Genomic DNA, 17,076 nt, shown 5'->3' on the forward strand with positions numbered 1-17,076 from the left:
AAATCATCTTTCCATCTTGAATTTCAATGATGCATTGGGGCAACGATTTTGTGAGAAACATCTTCACCCTTAAAGAAAGATTTTCTTAACTTCTTACCTGTGTGCTGATTAGATATCACCTGGTTTTCACATTAAACAGATTCCCACTTGAGAAAGCAGCAAGGATGCAGTGAGGTTTATGTTTCCTGGTGTCAACCTGTATTATTTCAGTGGACTTTGTAATGAGGATGCATCTTGCTGCCTTTCCAATGAAGCAAGTTTTAATCAGTAATAGGTGAAAAACCATTCCTACAAAGGTGTTAATCAGAGACTTGGCTTTGTGGACACTTTTCAGAGAGCAAATGTGTTAGCATAAAAATAAAGCCATAAAATGGAGAGCTGATTAATCACTCAATTGGATTTCTCTGCCTGCATAATTTTTTTTCTCTGCAACCCCATGCTAAATTGTGCTTCCTGTTTTTTATAAAATGACTTAATCAAATCTGACTCTGATTGCATCAGAGAAGGCCAGGTACCCTACACTATAAGAGGTGGTTTGAAATTTTGACTTGTCTACTTAAAGATCACCAAAATTTGATCACAAGGTCAATTATGTCCCCGGGTGGGATTGAACCACCAACCTTTCGGTTAACAGCCGAATGCGCTAACTGGTTGCGCCACAGAGACAGCTTGCAAAAGCATGTACTGGCAAAGGCTAAAAAGCATTCATCTAGAAAGTTTCCTAGAAAAAGGTTAAAAAGGCAATAATCTGGAGAGTTTTGCAAGATTTTTCTTCCATTGACCAACGAAGAAACACATTGGTACTTTCACATGATGAGTGAGTACTTCAGGATCTCTGACACTTACATGAGCAGCAGAGTGGCGCAGCGGAAGCGTGCTAGGCCCATAACCCAGAGGTCAGTGGATCGAAACCATCCTCTGCTATGTGCTCTTATTTTTTTGTTAATTAAATTCTTCCAAAACTGGAATTGATATTTTGACTCTTTTATTTTTACTTAAAGTACAATAACTTTTAACATTTTAATTTGTTTTAATAGTATATTGACAGCATTGTATTCTTTCAGAAATCCACTTAATTTTCTTTACCCTATTACTGAAATGGTAATTGACAAAAACAAGCTACATTGTCACCAGAAGAGCAATGCAAAATGTACAATTGATATTTCAAAATCATCTTTCCATCTTGAATTTCAATGATGCATTGGGGCAACGATTTTGTGAGAAACATCTTCACCCTTAAAGAAAGATTTTCTTAACTTCTTACCTGTGTGCTGATTAGATATCACCTGGTTTTCACATTAAACAGATTCCCACTTGAGAAAGCAGCAAGTATGCAGTGAGGTTTATGTTTCCTGGTGTCAACCTGTATTATTTCAGTGGACATTGTAATGAGGATGCATCTTGCTGCCATTTCAATGAAGCAAGTTTTAATCAGTAATAGGTGAAAAAACATTCCTACAAAGGTGTTAATCAGAGACTTGGCTTTGTGGACACTTTTCAGAGAGCAAATGTGTTAGCATAAAAATAAAGCCATAAAATGGAGAGCTGATTAATCACTCAATTGGATTTCTCTGCCTGCATAATTTTTTTTCTCTGCAACCCCATGCTAAATTGTGCTTCCTGTTTTTTATAAAATGACTTAATCAAATCTGACTCTGATTGCATCAGAGAAGGCCAGGTACCCTACACTATAAGAGGTGGTTTGAAATTTTGACTTGTCTACTTAAAGATCAGCAAAATTTGATCACAAGGTCAATTACGTCCCCGGGTGATATCGAACCACCAGCCTTTCGGTTAACAGCCGAATGCGCTAACCGATTGCACCACAGATACAACTTGCAAAATCATGTACTAACAAAGGCTAAAAAGCATTCATCTAGAAAGTTTCCTAGAAAAAGTTTAAAAAGGCAATAATCTGGAGAGTTTTGCAAGATTTTTCTTCCATTGACCAACGAAGAAACACATTGGTACTTTCACATGATGAGTAAGTACTTCAGGATCTCTGACACTTACATGAGCAGCAGAGTGGCTCAGCGGAAGCGTGCTGAGCCCATAACCCTGAGGTCGGTGGATCGAAACCATCCTCTGCTATGTGCACTTATTTTTTTGTTAATTAAATTCTTCCAAAACTGGAATTGATATTTTGACTCTTTTATTTTTACTTAAAGTACAATAACTTTTAACATTTTAATTTGTTTTAATAGTATATTGACAGCATTGTTTTCTTTCAGAAATCCACTTAATTTTCTTTACCCTATTACTGAAATGGTAATTGACAAAAACAAGCTACATTGTCACCAGAAGAGCAATGCAAAATGTACAATTGATATTTCAAAATCATCTTTCCATCTTGAATTTCAATGATGCATTGGGGCAACGATTTTGTGAGAAACATCTTCACCCTTAAAGAAAGATTTTCTTAACTTCTTACCTGTGTGCTGATTAGATATCACCTGGTTTTCACATTAAACAGATTCCCACTTGAGAAAGCAGCAAGGATGCAGTGAGGTTTATGTTTCCTGGTGTCAACCTGTATTATTTCAGTGGACTTTGTAATGAGGATGCATCTTGCTGCCTTTCCAATGAAGCAAGTTTTAATCAGTAATAGGTGAAAAACCATTCCTACAAAGGTGTTAATCAGAGACTTGGCTTTGTGGACACTTTTCAGAGAGCAAATGTGTTAGCATAAAAATAAAGCCATAAAATGGAGAGCTGATTAATCACTCAATTGGATTTCTCTGCCTGCATAATTTTTTTTCTCTGCAACCCCATGCTAAATTGTGCTTCCTGTTTTTTATAAAATGACTTAATCAAATCTGACTCTGATTGCATCAGAGAAGGCCAGGTACCCTACACTATAAGAGGTGGTTTGAAATTTTGACTTGTCTACTTAAAGATCACCAAAATTTGATCACAAGGTCAATTATGTCCCCGGGTGGGATTGAACCACCAACCTTTCGGTTAACAGCCGAATGCGCTAACTGGTTGCGCCACAGAGACAGCTTGCAAAAGCATGTACTGGCAAAGGCTAAAAAGCATTCATCTAGAAAGTTTCCTAGAAAAAGGTTAAAAAGGCAATAATCTGGAGAGTTTTGCAAGATTTTTCTTCCATTGACCAACGAAGAAACACATTGGTACTTTCACATGATGAGTGAGTACTTCAGGATCTCTGACACTTACATGAGCAGCAGAGTGGCGCAGCGGAAGCGTGCTAGGTCCATAACCCAGAGGTCAGTGGATCGAAACCATCCTCTGCTATGTGCTCTTATTTTTTTGTTAATTAAATTCTTCCAAAACTGGAATTGATATTTTGACTCTTTTATTTTTACTTAAAGTACAATAACTTTTAACATTTTAATTTGTTTTAATAGTATATTGACAGCATTGTATTCTTTCAGAAATCCACTTAATTTTCTTTACCCTATTACTGAAATGGTAATTGACAAAAACAAGCTACATTGTCACCAGAAGAGCAATGCAAAATGTACAATTGATATTTCAAAATCATCTTTCCATCTTGAATTTCAATGATGCATTGGGGCAACGATTTTGTGAGAAACATCTTCACCCTTAAAGAAAGATTTTCTTAACTTCTTACCTGTGTGCTGATTAGATATCACCTGGTTTTCACATTAAACAGATTCCCACTTGAGAAAGCAGCAAGTATGCAGTGAGGTTTATGTTTCCTGGTGTCAACCTGTATTATTTCAGTGGACATTGTAATGAGGATGCATCTTGCTGCCATTTCAATGAAGCAAGTTTTAATCAGTAATAGGTGAAAAAACATTCCTACAAAGGTGTTAATCAGAGACTTGGCTTTGTGGACACTTTTCAGAGAGCAAATGTGTTAGCATAAAAATAAAGCCATAAAATGGAGAGCTGATTAATCACTCAATTGGATTTCTCTGCCTGCATAATTTTTTTTCTCTGCAACCCCATGCTAAATTGTGCTTCCTGTTTTTTATAAAATGACTTAATCAAATCTGACTCTGATTGCATCAGAGAAGGCCAGGTACCCTACACTATAAGAGGTGGTTTGAAATTTTGACTTGTCTACTTAAAGATCAGCAAAATTTGATCACAAGGTCAATTACGTCCCCGGGTGATATCGAACCACCAGCCTTTCGGTTAACAGCCGAATGCGCTAACCGATTGCACCACAGATACAACTTGCAAAATCATGTACTAACAAAGGCTAAAAAGCATTCATCTAGAAAGTTTCCTAGAAAAAGTTTAAAAAGGCAATAATCTGGAGAGTTTTGCAAGATTTTTCTTCCATTGACCAACGAAGAAACACATTGGTACTTTCACATGATGAGTAAGTACTTCAGGATCTCTGACACTTACATGAGCAGCAGAGTGGCTCAGCGGAAGCGTGCTGAGCCCATAACCCTGAGGTCGGTGGATCGAAACCATCCTCTGCTATGTGCACTTATTTTTTTGTTAATTAAATTCTTCCAAAACTGGAATTGATATTTTGACTCTTTTATTTTTACTTAAAGTACAATAACTTTTAACATTTTAATTTGTTTTAATAGTATATTGACAGCATTGTTTTCTTTCAGAAATCCACTTAATTTTCTTTACCCTATTACTGAAATGGTAATTGACAAAAACAAGCTACATTGTCACCAGAAGAGCAATGCAAAATGTACAATTGATATTTCAAAATCATCTTTCCATCTTGAATTTCAATGATGCATTGGGGCAACGATTTTGTGAGAAACATCTTCACCCTTAAAGAAAGATTTTCTTAACTTCTTACCTGTGTGCTGATTAGATATCACCTGGTTTTCACATTAAACAGATTCCCACTTGAGAAAGCAGCAAGTATGCAGTGAGGTTTATGTTTCCTGGTGTCAACCTGTATTATTTCAGTGGACATTGTAATGAGGATGCATCTTGCTGCCTTTCCAATGAAGCAAGTTTTAATCAGTAATAGGTGAAAAAACATTCCTACAAAGGTGTTAATCAGAGACTTGGCTTTGTGGACACTTTTCAGAGAGCAAATGTGTTAGCATAAAAATAAAGCCATAAAATGGAGAGCTGATTAATCACTCAATTGGATTTCTCTGCCTGCATAATTTTTTTTCTCTGCAACCCCATGCTAAATTGTTCTTCCTGTTTTTTATAAAATGACTTAATCAAATCTGACTCTGATTGCATCAGAGAAGGCCAGGTACCCTACACTATAAGAGGTGGTTTGAAATTTTGACTTGTCTACTTAAAGATCAGCAAAATTTGATCACAAGGTCAATTACGTCCCCGGGTGATATCGAACCACCAGCCTTTCGGTTAACAGCCGAATGCGCTAACCGATTGCACCACAGATACAACTTGCAAAATCATGTACTAACAAAGGCTAAAAAGCATTCATCTAGAAAGTTTCCTAGAAAAAGTTTAAAAAGGCAATAATCTGGAGAGTTTTGCAAGATTTTTCTTCCATTGACCAACGAAGAAACACATTGGTACTTTCACATGATGAGTAAGTACTTCAGGATCTCTGACACTTACATGAGCAGCAGAGTGGCGCAGCGGAAGCGTGCTGAGCCCATAACCCAGAGGTCGGTGGATCGAAACCATCCTCTGCTATGTGCACTTATTTTTTTGTTAATTAAATTCTTCCAAAACTGGAATTGATATTTTGACTCTTTTATTTTTACTTAAAGTACAATAACTTTTAACATTTTAATTTGTTTTAATAGTATATTGACAGCATTGTTTTCTTTCAGAAATCCACTTAATTTTCTTTACCCTATTACTGAAATGGTAATTGACAAAAACAAGCTACATTGTCACCAGAAGAGCAATGCAAAATGTACAATTGATATTTCAAAATCATCTTTCCAGCTTGAATTTCAATGATGCATTGGGGCAACGATTTTGTGAGAAACATCTTCACCCTTAAAGAAAGATTTTCTTAACTTCTTACCTGTGTGCTGATTAGATATCACCTGGTTTTCACATTAAACAGATTCCCACTTGAGAAAGCAGCAAGGATGCAGTGAGGTTTATGTTTCCTGGTGTCAACCTGTATTATTTCAGTGGACATTGTAATGAGGATGCATCTTGCTGCCTTTCCAATGAAGCAAGTTTTAATCAGTAATAGGTGAAAAACCATTCCTACAAAGGTGTTAATCAGAGACTTGGCTTTGTGGACACTTTTCAGAGAGCAAATGTGTTAGCATAAAAATAAAGCCATAAAATGGAGAGCTGATTAATCACTCAATTGGATTTCTCTGCCTGCATAATTTTTTTTCTCTGCAACCCCATGCTAAATTGTTCTTCCTGTTTTTTATAAAATGACTTAATCAAATCTGACTCTGATTGCATCAGAGAAGGCCAGGTACCCTACACTATAAGAGGTGGTTTGAAATTTTGACTTGTCTACTTAAAGATCAGCAAAATTTGATCACAAGGTCAATTACGTCCCCGGGTGATATCGAACCACCAGCCTTTCGGTTAACAGCCGAATGCGCTAACCGATTGCACCACAGATACAACTTGCAAAATCATGTACTAACAAAGGCTAAAAAGCATTCATCTAGAAAGTTTCCTAGAAAAAGTTTAAAAAGGCAATAATCTGGAGAGTTTTGCAAGATTTTTCTTCCATTGACCAACGAAGAAACACATTGGTACTTTCACATGATGAGTAAGTACTTCAGGATCTCTGACACTTACATGAGCAGCAGAGTGGCGCAGCGGAAGCGTGCTGAGCCCATAACCCAGAGGTCGGTGGATCGAAACCATCCTCTGCTATGTGCACTTATTTTTTTGTTAATTAAATTCTTCCAAAACTGGAATTGATATTTTGACTCTTTTATTTTTACTTAAAGTACAATAACTTTTAACATTTTAATTTGTTTTAATAGTATATTGACAGCATTGTTTTCTTTCAGAAATCCACTTAATTTTCTTTACCCTATTACTGAAATGGTAATTGACAAAAACAAGCTACATTGTCACCAGAAGAGCAATGCAAAATGTACAATTGATATTTCAAAATCATCTTTCCAGCTTGAATTTCAATGATGCATTGGGGCAACGATTTTGTGAGAAACATCTTCACCCTTAAAGAAAGATTTTCTTAACTTCTTACCTGTGTGCTGATTAGATATCACCTGGTTTTCACATTAAATAGATTCCCACTTGAGAAAGCAGCAAGGATGCAGTGAGGTTTATGTTTCCTGGTGTCAACCTGTATTATTTCAGTGGACATTGTAATGAGCATGCATCTTGCTGCCTTTCCAATGAAGCAAGTTTTAATCAGTAATAGGTAAAAAACCATTCCTACAAAGGTGTTAATCAGAGACTTGGCTTTGTGGACACTTTTCAGAGAGCAAATGTGTTAGCATAAAAATAAAGCCATAAAATGGAGAGCTGATTAATCACTCAATTGGATTTCTCTGCCTGCATAATTTTTTTTCTCTGCAACCCCATGCTAAATTGTGCTTCCTGTTTTTTATAAAATGACTTAATCAAATATGACTCTGATTGCATCAGAGAAGGCCAGGTACCCTACACCATAAGAGGTGGTTTGAAATTTTGACTTGTCTACTTAAAGATCACCAAAATTTGATCACAAGGTCAATTACGTCCCTGGGTGGGATTGAACCACCAACCTTTCGGTTAACAGCCGAATGCGCTAACCGATTGCGCCACAGAGACAGCTTGCAAAAGCATGTGCTGACAAAGGCTAAAAAGAATTCATCTAGAAAGTTTCCTAGAAAAAGGTTAAAAAGGCAATAATCTGGAGAGTTTTGCAAGATTTTTCTTCCATTGACCAACGAAGAAACACATTGGTACTTTCACATGATGAGTGAGTACTTCAGGATCTCTGACACTGACATGAGCAGCAGAGTTGCGCAGCGGAAGCGTGCTGGGCCCATAACCGTGAGGTCGGTGGATCGAAACCATCCTCTGCTATGTGCACTTATTTTTTTGTTAATTAAATTCTTCCAAAACTGGAATTGATATTTTGACTCTTTTATTTTTACTTAAAGTACAATAACTTTTAACATTTTAATTTGTTTTAATAGTATATTGACAGCATTGTTTTCTTTAAGAAATCCACTTAATTTTCTTTACCCTATTACTGAAATGGTAATTGACAAAAACAAGCTACATTGTCACCAGAAGAGCAATGCAAAATGTACAATTGATATTTCAAAATCATCTTTCCAGCTTGAATTTCAATGATGCATTGGGGCAACGATTTTGTGAGAAACATCTTCACCCTTAAAGAAAGATTTTCTTAACTTCTTACCTGTGTGCTGATTAGATATCACCTGGTTTTCACATTAAACAGATTCCCACTTGAGAAAGCAGCAAGGATGCAGTGAGGTTTATGTTTCCTGGTGTCAACCTGTATTATTTCAGTGGACATTGTAATGAGGATGCATCTTGCTGCCTTTCCAATGAAGCAAGTTTTAATCAGTAATAGGTGAAAAACCATTCCTACAAAGGTGTTAATCAGAGACTTGGCTTTGTGGACACTTTTCAGAGAGCAAATGTGTTAGCATAAAAATAAAGCCATAAAATGGAGAGCTGATTAATCACTCAATTGGATTTCTCTGCCTGCATAATTTTTTTTCTCTGCAACCCCATGCTAAATTGTGCTTCCTGTTTTTTATAAAATGACTTAATCAAATCTGACTCTGATTGCATCAGAGAAGGCCAGGTACCCTACACTATAAGAGGTGGCTTGAAATTTTGACTTGTCTACTTAAAGATCACCAAAATTTGATCACAAGGTCAATTACGTCCCCGGGTGGGATTGAACCACCAACCTTTCGGTTAACAGCCAAATGCGCTAACTGATTTCGCCACAGAGACAGCTTGCAAAAGCATGTACTGACAAAGGCTAAAAAGCATTCATCTAGAAAGTTTCCTAGAAAAAGGTTAAAAAGGCAATAATCTGGAGAGTTTTGCAAGATTTTTCTTCCATTGACCAACGAAGAAACACATTGGTACTTTCACATGATGAGTGAGTTCTTCAGGATCTCTGACACTTACATGAGCAGCAGAGTGGCGCAGCGGAAGCGTGCTGGGCCCATAACCCAGAGGTCGGTGGATCGAAACCATCCTCTGCTATGTGCACTTATTTTTTTGTTAATTAAATTCTTCCAAAACTGGAATTGATATTTTGACTCTTTTATTTTTACTTAAAGTACAATAACTTTTAACATTTTAATTTGTTTTAATAGTATATTGACAGCATTGTTTTCTTTCAGAAATCCACTTAATTTTCTTTACCCTATTACTGAAATGGTAATTGACAAAAACAAGCTACATTGTCACCAGAAGAGCAATGCAAAATGTACAATTGATATTTCAAAATCATCTTTCCATCTTGAATTTCAATGATGCATTGGGGCAACGATTTTGTGAGAAACATCTTCACCCTTAAAGAAAGATTTTCTTAACTTCTTACCTGTGTGCTGATTAGATATCACCTGGTTTTCACATTAAACAGATTCCCACTTGAGAAAGCAGCAAGGATGCAGTGAGGTTTATGTTTCCTGGTGTCAACCTGTATTATTTCAGTGGACTTTGTAATGAGGATGCATCTTGCTGCCTTTCCAATGAAGCAAGTTTTAATCAGTAATAGGTGAAAAACCATTCCTACAAAGGTGTTAATCAGAGACTTGGCTTTGTGGACACTTTTCAGAGAGCAAATGTGTTAGCATAAAAATAAAGCCATAAAATGGAGAGCTGATTAATCACTCAATTGGATTTCTCTGCCTGCATAATTTTTTTTCTCTGCAACCCCATGCTAAATTGTGCTTCCTGTTTTTTATAAAATGACTTAATCAAATCTGACTCTGATTGCATCAGAGAAGGCCAGGTACCCTACACTATAAGAGGTGGTTTGAAATTTTGACTTGTCTACTTAAAGATCACCAAAATTTGATCACAAGGTCAATTATGTCCCCGGGTGGGATTGAACCACCAACCTTTCGGTTAACAGCCGAATGCGCTAACTGGTTGCGCCACAGAGACAGCTTGCAAAAGCATGTACTGGCAAAGGCTAAAAAGCATTCATCTAGAAAGTTTCCTAGAAAAAGGTTAAAAAGGCAATAATCTGGAGAGTTTTGCAAGATTTTTCTTCCATTGACCAACGAAGAAACACATTGGTACTTTCACATGATGAGTGAGTACTTCAGGATCTCTGACACTTACATGAGCAGCAGAGTGGCGCAGCGGAAGCGTGCTAGGCCCATAACCCAGAGGTCAGTGGATCGAAACCATTCTCTGCTATGTGCTCTTATTTTTTTGTTAATTAAATTCTTCCAAAACTGGAATTGATATTTTGACTCTTTTATTTTTACTTAAAGTACAATAACTTTTAACATTTTAATTTGTTTTAATAGTATATTGACAGCATTGTTTTCTTTCAGAAATCCACTTAATTTTCTTTACCCTATTACTGAAATGGTAATTGACAAAAACAAGCTACATTGTCACCAGAAGAGCAATGCAAAATGTACAATTGATATTTCAAAATCATCTTTCCATCTTGAATTTCAATGATGCATTGGGGCAACGATTTTGTGAGAAACATCTTCACCCTTAAAGAAAGATTTTCTTAACTTCTTACCTGTGTGCTGATTAGATATCACCTGGTTTTCACATTAAACAGATTCCCACTTGAGAAAGCAGCAAGTATGCAGTGAGGTTTATGTTTCCTGGTGTCAACCTGTATTATTTCAGTGGACATTGTAATGAGGATGCATCTTGCTGCCTTTCCAATGAAGCAAGTTTTAATCAGTAATAGGTGAAAAAACATTCCTACAAAGGTGTTAATCAGAGACTTGGCTTTGTGGACACTTTTCAGAGAGCAAATGTGTTAGCATAAAAATAAAGCCATAAAATGGAGAGCTGATTAATCACTCAATTGGATTTCTCTGCCTGCATAATTTTTTTTCTCTGCAACCCCATGCTAAATTGTGCTTCCTGTTTTTTATAAAATGACTTAATCAAATCTGACTCTGATTGCATCAGAGAAGGCCAGGTACCCTACACTATAAGAGGTGGTTTGAAATTTTGACTTGTCTACTTAAAGATCAGCAAAATTTGATCACAAGGTCAATTACGTCCCCGGGTGATATCGAACCACCAGCCTTTCGGTTAACAGCCGAATGCGCTAACCGATTGCACCACAGATACAACTTGCAAAATCATGTAATAACAAAGGCTAAAAAGCATTCATCTAGAAAGTTTCCTAGAAAAAGTTTAAAAAGGCAATAATCTGGAGAGTTTTGCAAGATTTTTCTTCCATTGACCAACGAAGAAACACATTGGTACTTTCACATGATGAGTAAGTACTTCAGGATCTGTGACACTTACATGAGCAGCAGAGTGGCGCAGCGGAAGCGTGCTGAGCCCATAACCCTGAGGTCGGTGGATCGAAACCATCCTCTGCTATGTGCACTTATTTTTTTGTTAATTAAATTCTTCCAAAACTGGAATTGATATTTTGACTCTTTTATTTTTACTTAAAGTACAATAACTTTTAACATTTTAATTTGTTTTAATAGTATATTGACAGCATTGTTTTCTTTCAGAAATCCACTTAATTTTCTTTACCCTATTACTGAAATGGTAATTGACAAAAACAAGCTACATTGTCACCAGAAGAGCAATGCAAAATGTACAATTGATATTTCAAAATCATCTTTCCATCTTGAATTTCAATGATGCATTGGGGCAACGATTTTGTGAGAAACATCTTCACCCTTAAAGAAAGATTTTCTTAACTTCTTAACTGTGTGCTGATTAGATATCACCTGGTTTTCACATTAAACAGATTCCCACTTGAGAAAGCAGCAAGGATGCAGTGAGGTTTATGTTTCCTGGTGTCAACCTGTATTATTTCAGTTGACATTGTAATGAGGATGCATCTTGCTGCCTTTCCAATGAAGCAAGTTTTAATCAGTAATAGGTGAAAAAACATTCCTACAAAGGTGTTAATCAGAGACTTGGCTTTGTGGACACTTTTCAGAGAGCAAATGTGTTAGCATAAAAATAAAGCCATAAAATGGAGAGCTGATTAATCACTCAATTGGATTTCTCTGCCTGCATAATTTTTTTCTCTGCAACCCCATGCTAAATTGTGCTTCCTGTTTTTTATAAAATGACTTAATCAAATCTGACTCTGATTGCATCAGAGAAGGCCAGGTACCCTACACTATAAGAGGTGGTTTGAAATTTTGACTTGTCTACTTAAAGATCACCAAAACTTGATAACAAGGTCAATTACGTCCCCGGGTGGGATTGAACCACCAACCTTTCGGTTAACAGCCGAATGCGCTAACCGATTGCGCCACAGAGACAGCTTGTAAAAGCATGTACTGACAAAGGCTAAAAAGCATTCATCTAGAAAGTTTCCTAGAAAAAGGTTAAAAAGGCAATAATCTGGAGAGTTTTGCAAGATTTTTCTTCCATTGACCAACGAAGAAACACATTGGTACTTTCACATGATGAGTGAGTACTTCAGGATCTCTGACACTTACATGAGCAGCAGAGTGGCGCAGCGGAAGCGTGCTAGGCCCATAACCCAGAGGTCAGTGGATCGAAACCATCCTCTGCTATGTGCACTTATTTTTTTGTTAATTAAATTCTTCCAAAACTGGAATTGATATTTTGACTCTTTTATTTTTACTTAAAGTACAATAACTTTTAACATTTTAATTTGTTTTAATAGTATATTGACAGCATTGTTTTCTTTCAGAAATCCACTTAATTTTCTTTACCCTATTACTGAAATGGTAATTGACAAAAACAAGCTACATTGTCACCAGAAGAGCAATGCAAAATGTACAATTGATATTTCAAAATCATCTTTCCATCTTGAATTTCAATGATGCATTGGGGCAACGATTTTGTGAGAAACATCTTCACCCTTAAAGAAAGATTTTCTTAACTTCTTACCTGTGTGCTGATTAGATATCACCTGGTTTTCACATTAAACAGATTCCCACTTGAGAAAGCAGCAAGTATGCAGTGAGGTTTATGTTTCCAGGTGTCAACCTGTATTATTTCAGTGGACATTGTAATGAGGATGCATCTTGCTGCCTTTCCAATGAAGCAAGTTTTAATCAGTAATAGGTGAAAAAACATTCCTACAAAGGTGTTAATCAGAGACTTGGCTTTGTGGACACTTTTCAGAGAGCAAATGTGTTAGCATAAAAATAAAGCCATAAAATGGAGAGCTGATTAATCACTCAATTGGATTTCTCTGCCTGCATAATTTTTTTTCTCTGCAACCCCATGCTAAATTGTGCTTCCTGTTTTTTATAAAATGACTTAATCAAATCTGACTCTGATTGCATCAGAGAAGGCCAGGTACCCTACACTATAAGAGGTGGTTTGAAATTTTGACTTGTCTACTTAAAGATCAGCAAAATTTGATCACAAGGCCAATTACGTCCCCGGGTGATATCGAACCACCAGCCTTTCGGTTAACAGCCGAATGCGCTAACCGATTGCACCAATGATACAACTTGCAAAATCATGTACTAACAAAGGCTAAAAAGCATTCATCTAGAAAGTTTCCTAGAAAAAGTTTAAAAAGGCAATAATCTGGAGAGTTTTGCAAGATTTTTCTTCCATTGACCAACGAAGAAACACATTGGTACTTTCACATGATGAGTAAGTACTTCAGGATCTCTGACACTTACATGAGCAGCAGAGTGGCGCAGCGGAAGCGTGCTGAGCCCATAACCCAGAGGTCGGTGGATCGAAACCATCCTCTGCTATGTGCACTTATTTTTTTGTTAATTAAATTCTTCCAAAACTGGAATTGATATTTTGACTCTTTTATTTTTACTTAAAGTACAATAACTTTTAACATTTTAATTTGTTTTAATAGTATATTGACAGCATTGTTTTCTTTCAGAAATCCACTTAATTTTCTTTACCCTATTACTGAAATGGTAATTGGCAAAAACAAGCTACATTGTCACCAGAAGAGCAATGCAAAATGTACAATTGATATTTCAAAATCATCTTTCCATCTTGAATTTCTATGATGCATTGGGGCAACGATTTTGTGAGAAACATCTTCACCCTTAAAGAAAGATTTTCTTAACTTCTTACCTGTGTGCTGATTAGATATCACCTGGTTTTCACATTAAACAGATTCCCAATTGAGAAAGCAGCAAGGATGCAGTGAGGTTTATGTTTCCTGGTGTCAACCTGTATTATTTCAGTGGACATTGTAATGAGGATGCATCTTGCTGCCTTTCCAATGAAGCAAGTTTTAATCAGTAATAGGTGAAAAAACATTCCTACAAAGGTGTTAATCAGAGACTTGGCTTTGTGGACACTTTTCAGAGAGCAAATGTGTTAGCATAAAAATAAAGCCATAAAATGGAGAGCTGATTAATCACTCAATTGGATTTCTCTGCCTGCATAATTTTTTTTCTCTGCAACCCCATGCTAAATTGTGCTTCCTGTTTTTTATAAAATGACTTAATCAAATCTGACTCTGATTGCATCAGAGAAGGCCAGGTACCCTACACTATAAGAGGTGGTTTGAAATTTTGACTTGTCTACTTAAAGATCACCAAAATTTGATCACAAGGTCAATTACGTCCCCGGGTGGGATTGAACCACCAACCTTTCGGTTAACAGCCGAATGCGCTCACTGATTGCGCCACAGAGACAGCTCGCAAAAGCATGTATTGACAAAGGCTAAAAAGCATTCATCTAGAAAGTTTCCTAGAAAAAGGTTAAAAAGGCAATAATCTGGAGAGTTTTGCAAGATTTTTCTTCCATTGACCAACGAAGAAACACATTGGTACTTTCACATGATGAGTGAGTACTTCAGGATCTCTGACACTTACATGAGCAGCAGAGTGGCGCAGCGGAAGCTTGCTGGGCCCATAACCCAGAGGTCGGTGGATCGAACCATCCTCTGCTACGTGCACTTATTTTTTTGTTAATTAAATTCTTCCAAAACTGGAATTGATATTTTGACTCTTTTATTTTTACTTAAAGTACAATAACTTTTAACATTTTAATTTGTTTTAATAGTATATTGACAGCATTGTTTTCTTTCAGAAATCCACTTAATTTTCTTTACCCTATTACTGAACTGGTAATTGACAAAAACAAGCTACATTGTCACCAGAAGAGCAATGCAAAATGTACAATTGATATTTCAAAATCATCTTTCCATCTTGAATTTCAATGATGCATTGGGGCAACGATTTTGTGAGAAACATCTTCACCCTTAAAGAAAGATTTTCTTAACTTCTTACCTGTGTGCTGATTAGATATCACCTGGTTTTCACATTAAACAGATTCCCACTTGAGAAAGCAGCAAGGATGCAGTGAGGTTTATGTTTCCTGGTGTCAACCTGTATTATTTCAGTGGACATTGTAATGAGGATGCATCTTGCTGCCTTTCCAATGAAGCAAGTTTTAATCAGTAATAGGTGAAAAACCATTCCTACAAAGGTGTTAATCAGAGACTTGCCTTTGTGGACACTTTTCAGAGAGCAAATGTGTTAGCATAAAAATAAAGCCATAAAATGGAGAGCTGATTAATCACTCAATTGGATTTCTCTGCCTGCATAATTTTTTTTCTCTGCAACCCCATGCTAAATTGTGCTTCCTGTTTTTTATAAAATGACTTAATCAAATCTGACTCTGATTGCATCAGAGAAGGCCAGGTACCCTACACTATAAGAGGTGGTTTGAAATTTTGACTTGTCTACTTAAAGATCAGCAAAATTTGATCACAAGGTCAATTACGTCCCCGGGTGATATCGAACCACCAGCCTTTCGGTTAACAGCCGAATGCGCTAACCGATTGCACCACAGATACAACTTGCAAAATCATGTACTAACAAAGGCTAAAAAGCATTCATCTAGAAAGTTTCCTAGAAAAAGTTTAAAAAGGCAATAATCTGGAGAGTTTTGCAAGATTTTTCTTCCATTGACCAACGAAGAAACACATTGGTACTTTCACATGATGAGTAAGTACTTCAGGATCTCTGACACTTACATGAGCAGCAGAGTGGCTCAGCGGAAGCGTGCTGAGCCCATAACCCTGAGGTCGGTGGATCGAAACCATCCTCTGCTATGTGCACTTATTTTTTTGTTAATTAAATTCTTCCAAAACTGGAATTGATATTTTGACTCTTTTATTTTTACTTAAAGTACAATAACTTTTAACATTTTAATTTGTTTGAATAGTATATTGACAGCATTGTTTTCTTTCAGAAATCCACTTAATTTTCTTTACCCTATTACTGAAATGGTAATTGACAAAAACAAGCTACATTGTCACCAGAAGAGCAATGCAAAATGTACAATTGATATTTCAAAATCATCTTTCCATCTTGAATTTCAATGATGCATTGGGGCAACGATTTTGTGAGAAACATCTTCACCCTTAAAGAAAGATTTTCTTAACTTCTTACCTGTGTGCTGATTAGATATCACCTGGTTTTCACATTAAACAGATTCCCACTTGAGAAAGCAGCAAGTATGCAGTGAGGTTTATGTTTCCTGGTGTCAACCTGTATTATTTCAGTGGACATTGTAATGAGGATGCATCTTGCTGCCTTTCCAATGAAGCAAGTTTTAATCAGTAATAGGTGAAAAAACATTCCTACAAAGGTGTTAATCAGAGACTTGGCTTTGTGGACACTTTTCAGAGAGCAAATGTGTTAGCATAAAAATAAAGCCATAAAATGGAGAGCTGATTAATCACTCAATTGGATTTCTCTGCCTGCATAATTTTTTTTCTCTGCAACCCCATGCTAAATTGTTCTTCCTGTTTTTTATAAAATGACTTAATCAAATCTGACTCTGATTGCATCAGAGAAGGCCAGGTACCCTACACTATAAGAGGTGGTTTGAAATTTTGACTTGTCTACTTAAAGATCAGCAAAATTTGATCACAAGGTCAATTACGTCCCCGGGTGATATCGAACCACCAGCCTTTCGGTTAACAGCCGAATGCGCTAACCGATTGCACCACAGATACAACTTGCAAAATCATGTACTAACAAAGGCTAAAAAGCATTCATCTAGAAAGTTTCCTAGAAAAAGTTTAAAAAG

The 17,076-nt window shown here is 36.5% G+C and overlaps 4 non-coding genes across 4 annotated transcripts; 1 reads left to right on the plus strand and 3 right to left on the minus strand.

Moving 5' to 3' along the window:
- Positions 1–7,594: 7,594 nt before the first annotated feature.
- TRNAN-GUU (transfer RNA asparagine (anticodon GUU)) lies at positions 7,595–7,668 on the minus strand. Its single transcript has one exon. It is a non-coding gene; the product is annotated as a tRNA-Asn (tRNA).
- A 1,353-nt stretch (positions 7,669–9,021) lies between these two features.
- TRNAM-CAU (transfer RNA methionine (anticodon CAU)) lies at positions 9,022–9,093 on the plus strand. The gene has a single exon. It is a non-coding gene; the product is annotated as a tRNA-Met (tRNA).
- A 3,168-nt stretch (positions 9,094–12,261) lies between these two features.
- Positions 12,262–12,335, minus strand: TRNAN-GUU (transfer RNA asparagine (anticodon GUU)). The gene has a single exon. It is a non-coding gene; the product is annotated as a tRNA-Asn (tRNA).
- Positions 12,336–14,595: 2,260 nt separating this feature from the next.
- On the minus strand, positions 14,596–14,669 carry TRNAN-GUU (transfer RNA asparagine (anticodon GUU)). The gene has a single exon. It is a non-coding gene; the product is annotated as a tRNA-Asn (tRNA).
- Positions 14,670–17,076: the final 2,407 nt, after the last annotated feature.

The sequence above is a fragment of the Pseudophryne corroboree genome, chromosome 4, assembly GCF_028390025.1.
Source record: "Pseudophryne corroboree isolate aPseCor3 chromosome 4, aPseCor3.hap2, whole genome shotgun sequence".
NCBI classification, from domain to species: Eukaryota; Metazoa; Chordata; class Amphibia; order Anura; family Myobatrachidae; genus Pseudophryne; species Pseudophryne corroboree.